We start from the raw sequence: 15611 nt of genomic DNA, 5'->3' as shown, positions 1-15611 counted from the left end.
CTGATACGTTTTCATCCCAATTCACCCGTCTCATATTATGGATTCAGTTTGCCCCGTACTTCCATCTATGTCCACTGGAGGGAGTTTATTTTAATTTTATAGTATCACTGCTGCAACATATGCATAAGAATGGTCAAACATGCTCAGTTAAGTTTATACTGCATATATCCAATGATAGTGTATTTGGATTGATAATCAAGGGGTTAAGTTTACATTGATAGTTAGTTTTTTTGCTGCTATGTGCAGAATAGTTGCATGTAGCCTACAGTATATACTACAGTGTAGTACAAAAATGCTTATTTTTCCACATTCTGTTGTGTTACAGCCTGAATTTAAAATGGTTTAAATATAGATTCATTTTTACGAATGGAAAAAAATGAAAAGCTGAAATGTCTTGAGTAAATAAGTATTCAATCCCTTTGTTATGGCAAGCCTACATGCGTTCAGGTGTAAGAATTTGCTAAACAAGTCACATAAGTTTCATGGACTCACTCTGTGTGCAATAATACTGTTTTTGAGTGACATCCTCATCTCTGTACCCCACACATACAATTATCTGTAAGGTCCCTCATTTGAGCAGTGAATTTCAAACATGAATTCAACCACAAAGACCAGCGAGGTTTTCCAATGCCTCAGAAAGAAGGGCTCTTATTGGTAGACGGGTAAAAAAGCAGACATTGAACATCCCTTTGAGCATGTTGATGTTATTAATTACACTTTAGATGGTGTATCAATACACCCAGTTACTACAAAGATACATGTGTCCTTCCTAACTCATTTGCCAGAGAGGAAGGTAACCGCTCAGAGATTTCACCATGAGGCCAACAGTGACTTTAAAACAGTTAGAGTGTAATGGCTGTGGTAGGAGGTAACTGAGGATGGATCAACAACATTGTAGTTACTCCACAATACTAACCTAATTGACAGAGTGAAAAGAAGGAAGCCTGTACAGAATAACAATATTCCCAAACATGCATCCTGTTTGCAACCAGGCACTAAAGTGATACTGCAAAAATGTGACAAAGTGTTACTGATGTGAAATGGCTAGCTAGTTAGCGGTGGTGCGCGCTAATAGCACTTCAATCGGGTGACAACACTCACTCTGAGACCTGAAGTAGTTGTTCACCTTGATCTGCAAGGTGCCGTGGCTTTTGTGGCGCGATGGGTGACGATGCTTCATGGGTGTCAGTTGTTGTGTGCAGAGGGTCCCTGGTTTGAGCACGGGTCGGGGCGAGGGGACGGAAGTAAAACTGTTACATTGATGTTGTTGACCCGGATCACTGGTTAGCTATACTGTTACAAAAACAATTAACATTTTGTCCTGAATATCAAATAAAATTGTATTTGTCACATGCGCCGAATACACTGAAATGCTTACTTACAAGCCCTTAGCCAACAATGCATTTTAAGAAAAATAAGTGTTAAGTAAAAAATAGATAAGTTAAACATAACATAGTTAAAGAGCATCAGTAAAATAACAGCTTGGCTATATAAAGGGGGTACCGTTACAGAGTCAATGTGCGGGGACACAGGTTAGTTGAGGTAATATGTACATGTAGGTAGAGTTATTAAAGTGACTATGCATAGATGATAACCAGAGAGTAGCAGCAGCGTTCTGGGGTGGGGGGGGGGAATAATTAGCTGTTCAGGAGTCTTATGGCTTGGGGGTAGAAGCTGTTCAGAAGCCTTTTTGACCTAGACTTGGTGCTCCGGTACCGCTTGCCATGCGGTAGCAGAGAGAACAGTCTATGACTTGGGTGGCTGGAGTCTTTGACAATTCTTAGGGCCTTCCTCTGACAACACCTTGTATAGAGGTCCTGGATGGTAGGAAGCTTGGAGTTGAACATGGCTATGCAGTCATGGGTGAACAGGGAGTAAAGGAGGGGACAGAGCACGCACCCCTGAGGGGCCCCCTTGTGTTGAGGATCAGCGTGGCAGATGTTGTTACCTACCCTTACTACCTGGGGGCGGGCCATCAGGAAGTCTAGGATCCAGTTGCAGAGGCAGGTGTTTAGTCCCTGGGTCCGTAGCTTAGTGATGAGCTCATCTCATAAGTATACACTATTTTATACCATCTATTGCATCTTGCCTATGCCGCTCGGTATTCTATTCCTTTACTTAGATTTGTGTATTTGGTAGTTGTTGTGGAAATGTTAGATTGTTAGAATTACTTGTTAGATATTGCTGCACTGTCGGAACTAGAAGCACAAGCATTTCGCTACACTCGCAATAGCGTCTGCTAACCATGTGTATGTGACCAATAATATTTGATTTCATTTGAGCTTTGAGGGCACTATGGTGTTGAAAGCTGAGCTGTAGTCAATGAATAGCATTCTCACATAGGTGTTCCTTTTGTCCGGGTGGGAAAGGGCAGTGTGAAGTGCAATAGAGATTGCATTATATGTTTGAAACATGTTGTTATTGCAGACTCCGTCAGGGACAGGTTGAAAATGTCAGTGAAGACACTTGCCATTTGGTCAGCGCATGCTCGGAGAACACGTCCTGGTAATCCATCTGGCCCTGAGGGCTTGTGAATGTTGAACGAGCTGCAACAAACACTCACATTGGAGAGTTTTATCTCAATCTCTTCATTTGAAGACTCAATCATGAACACTTTTACTGACAGTTGTGACTGTTTTGCGTGATGTATTGTTGTCTCTGCCTTCTTGCCCTTTGTGCTGTTGTCTGTGCCTAATAATGTTTGTACCATGTTTTCTGCAGCTACCATTTTGTTGTCATGTTGTGTTGCTGCCAATGCAATGTTGTCTTAGGTCTCTCTGTATGTAGTGTTGGGTTTTGTCCAACATTTATATTTTATTTTAATCCCAGCCCCTGTCCCCGCAGGAGGCCTTTTGCCTTTGGTAGGCTGTCATTGTAAATAATAATTTGTTCCTAACTGACTTGCCTAGTTAAATAAAGGTAAAAACAATTATTTTTTGACCTGTTTAAAAGGTCTTACTTACATCGGCTACGGAGAGCGTGATCACACAGTCATCCAGAACAGCTGATGCTCTCATGCATGCTTCAGTGTTGCTTGTGTCAAAGCGAGCTTAGAAGTAATTTAGCTCGTCTGGAAGGCTCATGTGACTGGGCAGCTCGCAGCTGTGTTTCCCTTTGTAGTCTGTGATAGTTTGCAAGCCCTGCCACATCCGAAGAGTGTCGGAGCGCCCTGCTCCTTGAAAGTGGCAGCGCTACCCTTTAGCTCAGTACAGATGTTGCCTGTATCCCATGGGTTCTGGTTGGGGTATGTGCGTACAGTCATTGTGGGGATGATGTCATTGATGCACTTATTGATAAAGCCAGTGACTGATGTGGTGTACTCCTCAATGCCATCGGAAGAATCCCGGAACATATTCCAGTCTGTGCTAGCAAAACAGTCCTGTAGCTTAGCATGGTGCTTCCTGCTTTAGTTTTGCTTGTAAGCAGGAATCAGGAGGATAGAATTTTGGTCAGATTTGCCAAGTGGGGGGTGAGGGAGAGCTTTGTAAGCCTCTGTGTGTGGAGTATAGGTGGTCCAGTTTTTTTCTATCTGGTTGCACATTTAACATGCTGGTGGAAATTAGGTAAAACAGTTTCCCTGCATTAAATTCCCCGGCCACTAGGAGCGCCGCCTGAGGGGGAGCGTTTTCCTGTTTGCTTATGGCCTTATACAGAGTGCAGACTTAGTGCCAGCATCGGTTTGTGTTAGTAAATAGACAGCTTTGAAAAATGTAGATGTAACCTCTCTTGGTAAATAGTGTGGTCTACAGCTTATCATGAGATACTCCACCTCAGGCGAGCAAGACCTCAAGACTTCCTTAATATTAGATTTCGTGCACCAGTTGTTGTTTACAAATATACACAGACCGCCACCCCTTGTCTTACCGGAGGCAGCTGTTCTAACTTGCCGATGCAGCATAAAACCTGGCAGCTGTATTTTATCCATGTTGTCGTTCAGTCACGACTCTGTGAAACAAGATATTACAAAATAATGTCCCGTTGGTAGGATATTCATGATCGTAGCTCGTCTATTTTGTTATCCAATGATTGTACGTTCGCTAATAGGACTGATGGTAGATGCAGATCACCCACTCGCCGTCGGATCCTTACAAGGCACCCCGACATCCGTCCCCGATATCTCCGTCTCTTTCTCCTGCGAATGACGGGGATGTTGGCCTTGTCGGGTGTTTGTGGTAAATCCTTCGCTTCTGACTCGGTAAAGAAAAAATCTTTGTCCAGTACGAGGTGAGTAATCACTATCCTGATATTCAGAAGCTCTTTTCGGTCATAAGAGATCGTGAAATGAAACACACACAATAGCACAATTGGTTAAGAGCCCATAAAATGGCAGCCATCTCCTCTGGCACCATTCAATCAATACACTTCAATATGAAGTGTATTGGATTTGCCCCAAACATAACAACACATTACTGAGTACCATTCTCCATATTTTCAAGCATAGTGGAGGCTGCATCATGTTATGGGTATGCTTGTAATCGTTAGGGACTGGGGAGTTTTTCAGGATAAAAAAGAAACGGAATGGAGTTAAGCATAGGCAAAATCCTAGAGGAAAACCTGGTTTGGCTGTTTAGCAATGATCAACAGCCAATTTGACAGAGCTTGAAGAATTTAAAAAATAATAATGTGCAAACATTGTAGAATCCAGGTGTGCAAAGCTCTTAGCAACTTACCCAGATAGACTCACAGCTGTGATTGATGTCAAAGGTGATACTAACCTGTATTGACTCAGGGGTGTGAATGCTTATGTAAATGAGATATTTCTGTATTTTATTTTCAATAAATTTGCTAACATTTCTAAAAACATTTTCACTTTGTCAGTATGGGGTATTGTGTGTAAATTTGTGAGAAACAACAATTATTTAACCAATTTAGAATTCAGGCTGTAACACACCAAAATGTGCAATAAGTCAAGGGGTATGAATACTTTCCAAAGGCACTGTATATTCTCCTCAAAGCATGTAGTCCCATTTAGCCAGGAGGGCAGCAGACTGTTGTTATTGCTAAGGAGATGAGGACAGTACAGTGAGTGATGCTGGTGTCATATGCCTCTGGGTGACTGAGAACTGACTGTCGCCTTGCTCTGCCGCTCATGTGCTCCTCTGCATATGTTCCCCATCTCCGACGTTACGGACGGACATCACAAAGCTCTAGAGCCTATATACACACACCCACAGAGACTGCGCTGTACTCTGTTCTCTTGCCCGAATGCTGCTGTCTCAAGCTGTCAGCTGGCAAGCGCCTCGACTCTGGCCAGTGATAACCCTGGACACGAGCCAGAGTGCTCTCTGTTCTTCTCTCGGTCTCTCTCTCTCTCTCTCTTTGCTCTCCGTCTAATCTTTCTCTCTCTCTCTCCCCATCTTAACTCTCATCTTCTGTTTTTGTCTGCTCCTCTTTCTGTGTGTACATCCTCTTTATACCCTCCATCTCTCCCCAACCTTTTGTCTCAGGTCCTTTCTCTAATGTCTTGCTCGCCACACAAACTCAACACCCCCACCACCATTTAAGTTGGCCCTTAGCAATATAGGATGGCAGAGTGGGGGGCATGGGAGCATGGAGAGCGACATTAATGGAGGCCTGGAGGGGTGCGCGGCAACCGTCTGCTCCCATCCACACTCCACTTGTTATGTCCCCTCCCAGGGGAATAGTGCGTCTTTAAACATGATATGAGCATATGCCCACTAACAGGAAGGCGCTCTCCCCCTGTTAAACTGATTATGACTAAGCTGTGCGTTAAATGCCACTCTGGTGCCTGACCGTAATGCACATGGCACGGGTACAGAGTGCGCAGGTTGTGTTGAGGCAAGGGGTGGGTTTTAGCATCATTGCCCCCCCAGGATAGTTTGTCAGGACTGTGTGCGTGTCTGTGCATGTATGTGCGAGTGCATGAGTAGGCTATATGTTTTGCGTGTGTGTGTGTGTGTGTGTGTGTGTGGACCATGGAGGGAAAATAATGAAAACACCAAGGAAAATATTTAGTTAAAGGCATAGAGATTTCAATAATACTTTTTCTGCCTCAAAAAATTCTGTGTTATACATATTACAAAAGAGCAGGTTGGCGACTGTTTGATGACCACACAAAAACCTGCAGAGTAGTTACTAGCTAACCACAGATAGGAATGCTGAGACAGCCAATTCAAAGCAATCGATTTCATTGTCAAGGTTCCAAGTATTTGTGGTGTGTGCGAGAGAGAGAGCGTGAATTCTTGTATAATTAACTAAAATACATATTAGTCCAGCAGTATAGCTTCTTCCTCATTAGTATATGATATGGCAGCACAGCTCCTCACTTTGTAATATGTTGGACGGGCTAGGCTATCTTGTCTGGCCTCAATTCCATTTCTAAGCTCTCAGCACTTCAAAGACGTCTTCCTGTCTGCAATGTACTTCCTGCAGAATGCTCTCTCTAGACCTCAGACTGGTATCATTGCCAGGAGTGTGTGTGTGTGTACATGTCAGAGAGCGAGGATCCTTACTGGATATGAGGGTGGAAAATTGGGGAGGAAATGTGGCTCAGAAGTGTCCCTGTTCCCTCAGATAAAGTATTCCTCTAATACCTTCCTTCAACTGCCCTGGCTTTGAGGTCGCACTTAACAGGAGCGCTCAAAGAGTGAGATCTTGACCAGTATTTGAACCTGCATAGGTTCATAGGTTATTCAAACCTTTTATTAGTCATTTTTGCATGTGGTTCTTTATTATGCTATCTAATGGATGTATTTTCTAGTAGTTAACCAGTACACTGTTAGGAAAAAAAGGTGCAATCTAGAACCTAAAAGGGTTCTTCTGTTGCCCCCATAGGATAACCCTTTTTGGTTCCAGGTTGAACCTTTTTGGTGCCAGGTTGAACCTTTCCACAGTGTTCAATATGGACCCAAAAAGGGTTCTGCCTTGAACCAAAAATGGTGCTCCTATGGGGACAGCCAAATAACCCTTTTGTATGAGAAAGAAGTCCGTTTTGGAGAGACGTGGGTCACTGCTTATTAAGATATTCTTGATATTGTTCTTAAATAAAATGCACTAAAGCTTTAGTTTGAATCTTTCCCCTGCTTCATGGTGTGCTCGTCGGCATGGTAATTCTCTCGCCCGGGGCAAATGGCACGCTCCATAAGTCACCAACCTTCATACGTCAATCAGCTGGTATTTGGACTCGGAAGGATTGACTCAGGGGTCCATCTTTCACCAGGGCTCTGATGCGAGAGAACGCTGGTGAAAGATGCTCCAGATATACATGGATGGGGGCCTTGTGGAACATCTTCAATTATGCATTCTACTCCACAAAGCTTTAGTTTAGAAGTAAGGTCAGTGTGTTACTATTTCAGTCTTGTCAACACGGACAAATACCCAGTTCATGTTGGCAACATAGTAAATAGCTGTTTTATTCATGTTGCAGGAGTTGATACCACCCACTTTTTACCTGTCTGTTTCCTCTCGCCATGTCTGCTTAGATGTCTGGCCATTTTGAGTAGAGAATTACTAATTGATCGATCTAGTAGCAAGAGGTGATTGTTAGCATGTAATTATTGGAGGGGCAAACTCCCCCAATTTGTTTTAGATGCAGGCCACCAAAGGCACAACACTAAACAATACATGAATTGCACTATAACAGTGACAAACAGTGCCCACAAACTGTTAGGGCATACATAAAGCTGTCCCAACAGCAGTCCCAACACCTTACTACTGCTACACCTGACTATCAGTGGAGCCTTGTCAGGCAGCGAAATAGTTAATTCAGCCTCATTTACAGCTCTAGAAAGAGGCCAGAGTTCCCGACTTGGAATTCAGAGTTGGATGACCGTTCAATAAGTATTTTCCCAGTCGGAGCTAGTTTTTTTCCATAGTTCCCAGTTGTCTTGAAAGTGGCAGAAATCATGCTGGATTGACAGCATGGCCAATGTTGAATGTTTATCCTTTTAAGCTTGGAAAAGAGACCCTTAAACCCAGACTTGGGACAACACACCCGCTCCACTGAATAGCAGGCTAGTGATTGCTTTGCAATGCTTGTAGTTAAATCAAATTTTATCTGTCACATACGCCGAAAACAACAGACCTTACAGTAGACCTTACAGTGAAATGCTTACTTACAAGCCCATAACCAACAATGCTTTAAATAAGTGTTTATTAAAAAATTGAAAATAAAAGTAACATAATTCAACAGCAGCAGTAAAATAACAAGTTACGGTATATAGGCAACAACACGTCTGCCACACTGATCCTCAACACTGAGTCCCTCAGGTGTGTGTACTTAGTCCCCTCATGCACTCCCTGTTCACCCACGACTGCGTGGCCAAACACGACATCAACACCATCATTAAGTTTGCTGATGACACAACAGTGGTAGACCTGATCACCGACAACGATGAGACAGCCTATAGGGAGGACGTCAGAGAACTGTCAGTGTGGTGCCAGGACAACAACCTCTCCTTCAATGTGAGCAAGACTAAGGAGCTGATCGTGGACTACAGGAAAGGGGGCCAAACAGGCCCCCATTATCATCAATGGGGCGGTAGTGGAGTGGGTCGAGAGTTTCAAGTTCCTTGGTGTCCACTTCATCAACGAACTATCATGGTCCAAACACACCAACACAGTCGTGAAGAGGGCACGACAAAACATTTTCCTCCTCAGGATACTGAAAAGATTTGGCATTGGTCCCCAGATCCTCAAGAAGATTTATACAGCTGCACCATTGAGAGCATCCTGACCGGTTGCATCACCGCCTGGTATGGATACTGCTCGGCATCTGACCATAAGGCGCTACAGAGGGTAGTGCGTACGGCCCAGTACATCACTGGTGCCAAGCTTCCTGCCATCCAGGACCTATATAATAGGCGGTGTCAGAGGAAAGCCCATAAAATTGTCAGACACTCCAGTCACCCTAGTCATTGACGGTTTTCTCTGCTACCGCACGGCAAGCGGTACCGGAGCACCAAGTCTAGGACCAAAAGGCTCCTTAACATCTTCTACCCCCAAGCCATAAGACTGCTGACCCACCCCCTCCATTTGTTTTGTATACTCGCTGTTTATTATCTATGCATAGTCACTTCACCCCTACCTACATGTACAAATTACCTAAACTAACCTGTGCCCCTGCACGCTGACTCGGTACCGGTACCCCCTGTGTATAGCCTTTTTATTGTTACTTTTACACATTTTCTTTGGTAATTTTTTTCTTAACTCTTCTTGAACTGCACTGTTGGTTAAGAGCTTGTAAGCATTTCACAGTAAGGTCTACACTTGTTGTATTCAACACATGTGACAAAGTTTAATTTGATATACAGGGGGCACCGGTAGAGTCATTGTGGCACTATGGTGTTGAACGCTGAGCTGTTGTCAATGAATAGCATTCTCACATAGGTGTTCATTTTGTCCAGGTGGGAAAGGTCAGTATGAAGTGCAATAGAGATTGCATCATCTGTGGATCTGTTGGGGCGGTATGTAAATTGGAGTGTATCGAGGGTTTCTGCAATAATGGTGTTGATGTGAGTCATGACCAGCCTTTCAAAGCGCTTCATGGCTACAGACATGAGTGCTACGGGTCGGTAGTCATTTAGGCAGGTTAACTTAGTGTTCTTTGGAACAAGGACTATGGTGGTCTGCTTGAAACATGTTGGTATTACAGACTCCGTCAGGGACAGGTTGAAAATGTCAGTGAAGACACTTGCCAGTGGCGGTTCTAGCTTGTATGGCTCCCTGGGCAACCCCCCCCCATCCCCACCCCATTTAAAACTTTATAAATATAAAAATATATAGAAAAATAAAACTCTGAAATTTCAAAAAGAACTGACAAATGGAAACAAATTGTAGTATATAAATAGAAATAAAAGAGAATCAAATTATTACAATATTAGCCTATTGCTAACAAAAAACACAAATAAAAATAAATTGCACAAATCCTATATCACACAACTACACAAATAGAATAACGCACGTAAAGAAGAGAACCTGATTTATTACACTATTGCACTTCAAACAAGAAACACAAACTAAATTGCACAACTTATTGCATTACTAATTGTAAGAAGTCACAGAACTATTTGATTCCCCTGCTCCCCCTACCTCGGGCTTCCAGTTGTGGAGACCTGAGGTCAACCTACCCACGCCCCCCTCCCCATCTTGTCCTTCTGAGTGAGATACCTTCCCAGACAGTAGCCTGTCCAGCTCACAAACTAGAATCAGGGCGCCCACTCCGACAAGTTTAACTGACCCACAGTCCCACACGGTGACATATCATTCCCGTGATGTGTAAATGAGCAATAGAAAACTTATTGTGCAAATGTCACCATTCTGAATCGTTTGTTTTATACTGTAAAAAAAAAAATTGTGCGGGTGTCTCGTGCCACCCCCGGCAAGATGTCGCCCATGGCGGCTGCCCATATCGCCTATGCCTAAATCTGTCACTGCTCGGAGTACACATCCTGGTAATCAGTCTGGCCCTGTGGCTTTGTGAATGTTGACCTGTTTAAATGTCTTACTCACATAGGCTACGGAAAGCGTGATCACACAGTTGTCCGGAAAAGCTGGTGCTCTCATGCATGTTTCAGTGTTATTTGTCTCGAAGCGAGCTTAGAAGTAATTTAGCTCATCTGGTAGATTCGTGTCACTGGGCAGCTCATGGTTGTGCTTCCCTTTAGTCTGTAATAATTTGCAAGCCCTGCCACTTCCGACAAGCGTCGGAGCCGGTGTAGTGCGATTCGATCTTAGTCCTGTGTTGATGCTTTGCTTGTTTGATGGTTCGTCGGATGGCATAGCAGGATTTCTTATAAGCTTTCGGGTTAGAGTCCCGCTCCTTGAAAGAGGCAACTCTACCCTTTAGCTCAGTGCAGATGTTGCCTGTAATCCATGGCTTCTGTTTGGGGTGTGTACGTACGGTCACTGTGGGGACGACGTCACAGATGCACTTATTGATGAAGCCAGTGACTGATGTGGTGTACTCCTCAATGCCACCGGAAGAATCCTGAAACATATTCCAGTCTCCTAGCAAAATAGTCCTGTAGCTTAGCATCTGCTTTATCTGACCACTTCCTTATTGACCGAGTTACTGGTGTTTCCTGATTTAGTTTTTGCTTGTAAGCAGGATTAAGGAAGATAGAATTATGGTCAGATTTGCCAAATGGAGGGCGAGAGAGCTTTGTACGCTTCTCTGTGTGTGGAGACGCGTACAAAGGTCTTTTTTTATTATTATTTTTTTACTTCTGGTTGCACATTTAACATGCTGATAGAAATGAGGTAAAACTGATTTAAGTTTCCCTGCATTAAAGTCCCCGACCACTAGGTCCGCCGCCTCTGGATGAGTGTTTTCCTGTTTGCTTATGGCCGTATACAGCTCATTGAGTGCGGTCTTAGTGCCAGCATCGGTCTGTGGTGGTATATAGACGGCTACGGAAAATATAGATGTAAATGGTGTGGTCTACAGCTTATCATGAGAAACTCTACCACAGGCAAATATGCATAGGCCGGCGCCCCTTGTCTTACCAGAGGCCGCTGTTCTTTCCTGCGGAAAAAGCTTAAAACCCACCAGCTGTATGTTAATCATGTCATCATTCAGCTACGACTCGGTGAAACATAAGATATTACAGTTTTTAATGTCCCGTTGGTAGAATATATGTGCTCGGTAGTTAGTCTATTTTATTATCGATTGATTGTATGTTGGCTAATAGGACCGATGGTAAAGGATTATCCTCTCGGTGACCGATCCTAACAAGGCACCCGCACACCGTTGTCCATGATACCTCCGACTTTTCCTCCTGCGAATGACGGGGATGAGGGCCTTGTCGGGTGTCTGGACTAAATCCTTCCCATCTGACTCGTTGAAGAATAATTCCTTCAGTACGGGGTGTGTAATCACCCCGTAATTATATTATCTATAATTTCTCTTCATATGAAGGATTGAAAAGGATTTGCCAGTAGATTGTTGACTTGATTCATGACGATGAATGCTAGCTAAGATTTTGAAATTATGATGTTGACATGATCAGTCCAATCAAAACTACGGTAGATATAACGTGATTTTACGTCATTTTATCTGTGGCCAATGACATTCAGCACTTCTAATTGAACTCTGTGGCAGCACCCAAGGGGGTTGAATTTTCGAACTCTCCCCGTACATTTTGCAGTGAAGTAGTTTTTCCATGAGTGACAACTTAAGAACATTACCAACCCTTACATGTTGACCAAACCGGAAGTGCACACGTTCATTTTGTTCACCCACACCAGAAGCAAATCAGGACACGCAGGTTGAAATATCAAAACAAACTCTGAACCAAATATATTCATTTGGGGACAGGTGAAAAATTAAATAAACCTGTATGACCATTTAAATAGCTAGCTTGCTGTTGCTAGCTAATTTGTCCTGGTATATAAACATTGGGTTGTTATTTTCCCTGAAATGCACAAGGTCCTCAACTCGGACAATTAATCTACAGGTAAACCGAATACATTTGTCATCATCTCTCCTTTTTCCTTAAAGGCTTCTTTTTCTTCTTTGGACTTTATATGGCAGTTGGCAACGAACTTTACAGCATAACTACAATCTACTGGAGTGTGGACCTAAGTTCATCTTTCAATCACCCACGTGGGTACAGTATATGCTCCTTTACAACTAATGAGGAGATGGGAGAGGCCGGACTTGCAGCGCGCTGAGCGTCACTAATGGAATCAATTTTTATTTTAGCGCCTGGCCGCACAGGAGCAGTGTGGGTGCAATGATCGAATAACATGTATGTGTACATTTATTTTGCAACGTGAGTGGTGTGGTCAGCATGTTACACTCTGTATTTTCCACTGGCTGCCCTACCACCACAGAAAGCACTGAGATAGGCTGAAACACCTGCATTTTGGAGCGGTCTTACTCAAGAAAGCAAATAATAGACCATATTTGTACGTGGCCTTATGAACTAAATTATTTGTTTACAGTGTTTGCAAACTGATATGTGACACGCAGACAGACAGGAGTGCCAGGACAACTTGCCAAAATGCCTGAAGGTCAAGCAAGTGTCTTGTGTATTAAAGGACAAAGCTGTGGAATTCAATGAAACAGACGCCTCACAAGTCCTCAACTGGCAGCTTCATTAAATAGTACCCACAAAACACCCGTTTCAATGTCAACAGTGAAAAGGGGATTCTGGGATGCTGGCCTAGGCAGAGTTGCAAAGAAAAAGCCATATCTTTTGGTGTATTTATCTCACTGATCATCCCTAAAGCCAACACCTAATTTGGCCGCCTTTCGTTCCAGTTCTCTGCTGCCTGTGACTGGAACGAATTGCAAAAATCGCTGAAGTTGGAGACTTTTATCTCCCTCACCAACTTTAAACATCTGCTATCTGAGCAGCTAACTTATTGCTGCAGCTGTACATAGTCTATTGGTAAATAGCCCACCCAATTTACCTACCTCATCCCCATACTGTTTATATTTATTTACTTTTCTGCTCTTTTGCACACCAGTATCTCTACCTGTACATGACCATCTGATAATTTATCACTCCAGTGTTAATCTGCAAAATTGTAATTATTCACCTACATCCTCATGCCTTTTGCACACAATGTATATAGACTTTTTTTTCTACTGTGTTATTGACTTGTTAATTGTTTACTCCATGTGTAACTGTGTTGTCTGTTCACACTGCTATGCTTTATCTTGGCCAGGTCGCAGTTGTAAATGAGAACTTGTTCTCAACTAGCCTACCTGGTTAAATAAAGGTGAAATAAAAATATACAAAAATTACTCGACTGGCCAATTAAAAGAAAACATTAAGATGGGCAAAAGAACACAGACACGGTCTGAATCGCCATGTCTCCAGCTCGCCTAGCTACTCACTGGACCCTATGATCACTTGGCTACACATTCCTCCCCCTAATGTCAATATGCCTTTTGCAATGTGTCTGTTGCTGTTTTGGTTGGTGATTGTCTTATGTCACTGGAGAGCCTCCAACCCTGCTCAATATGCCTTAGCTAGCCCTTTTGTTCCACTCCCCACACATGTGGTGACCTCACCTGGCTTAAATGGTGCCTTTTGAGACAAAACCTCTCATCATTACTCAATGCCTATGTTTACCTCCACTGTATTCACATCCTGCCATATCCTTGTCTGTACATTATGCCTTGAATCTATTCTTCCGCGCCCAGAAATCTGCTCCTTTACTCTCTGTTCCGAATGCACGAGATGACCAGTTCTTATAGCCTTTAGCCATACCCTTATCCTACTCCTCATCTGTTCCTCTGGTGATGTAGAGATTAACTTAGGCCCTGCAGCCCCTAGCTCCACTCCCGTTCCACAGGCTCTCTCATTTGTTGACTTCTGTAACCGTAAAAGCCTTGGTTTCATGCATTGTCAACATTAGAAGCCTCCTGTCTAAGTGTATTTTATTCACTGCTTTAGCACATTCCACCAACCCGGATGTCCTAGCCGTGTCTGAATCGTGGCTTAGGAAGGCCACTAAAAATCCTGAAATTTCCATCCCTAACAATAACATTTTCCGACAAGATAGAACTGCCAAAGGGGGCGGAATTGCAGAGAGAGCCTGTAGAGTTCTGTCATACTTTACAGGTCTGTGCCCAAACAATTCGAGCTTCTACTTTTACAAATCCACCTTTCCAGAAACAAGTCTCTCACCGTTTCCGCTTGTTATAGACCCCCTTCAGCCCCCAGCTGTGCCCTGGATGCCCCCATCTATCTTAAGAGTTTGTACTGTTAGTTGACCTAAACTGGGACATGCTTAACACCACGGCCGTCATACAATCTAAGCTAGATGCCCTCATTGTCCTGTTGAAAAACAAATGATAGTCCCACGAAGCGCAAACCAGATGCGATGGCGTATCACTGCAGAATGCTGTGATAGCCATGCTGGTTGCTGGCTACAGACAGCGTCACCAGCACAGCACCCCCACACCTCCTTTTCCATGCTTCACGGTCGTAACTACACATGTGGAGAGCATCCGTTCACCTACTCTGCATTTCACAAAGACACGGCAGTTGGAACTAAAAATCGCACATTTGGACTCATCAGACCAAAGGACAGATTTCCAACGGTCTAATGTACATTGCTTGTGGTTCTTGGCTCAAGCAAGTCTCTTCTTCTTATTGGTGTCCTTTAGTAGTGGTTTCTTTGCAGCAGTTCGACCATGAAGGCCTGACTCACTCAGTCTCCTCTGAACATTTGATGTTGAGATGTGTCTGTTACTTGAGCTCTGTGAAGCATTTATTTGGGCTGCAATTTCTGAGGCTGGTAACTCTAATGAACTTATCCTCTGCAGCAGAGGTAACTCTGGGTCTTCCTTTCCTGTGGCGGTCCTCATGAGAGACAGTTTCATCATAGAGCTTGATGCTTTTTGCGACTGCACTTGAAGAAACTTTCCGTTATTGAAATTTTGCACATTGACTGACCTTCATGTCTTAAAGTAAAGATGGACTGTCGTTTCTCTCTGCTTATTTGAGCTATTCTTGCCCTATTTGGTAAAATACCATCTTCTGTATACCACCCCTTTCTTGTCAGAACACAACTTATTGGCTCAAACGCATTATGGAAAGAAATTCCACAAATTAACTTTTAACAAGGCACACATGTTAATTGAAATGCATTCTTCATGAAGCTGGTTGAGTGAATGCAAAGTGTGCAAAGCT

General features: G+C 43.4%; 1 protein-coding gene across 1 annotated transcript in view; it reads left to right on the top strand.

Annotated features, from left to right (window-relative positions):
- Positions 1 to 15611, top strand: part of LOC135548721 (protein turtle homolog B-like) — a 183708-nt gene that overhangs the window by 946 nt on the left and 167151 nt on the right. The gene's annotated exons all lie outside the window — the stretch shown is intronic.

Source organism: Oncorhynchus masou, chromosome 11 (assembly GCF_036934945.1).
Source record: "Oncorhynchus masou masou isolate Uvic2021 chromosome 11, UVic_Omas_1.1, whole genome shotgun sequence".
Classification (NCBI taxonomy): Eukaryota; Metazoa; Chordata; class Actinopteri; order Salmoniformes; family Salmonidae; genus Oncorhynchus; species Oncorhynchus masou.
The sequence above is the reverse complement of the archived record's forward strand: the minus strand, read 5'-3'. Positions and strand labels throughout refer to the sequence as shown.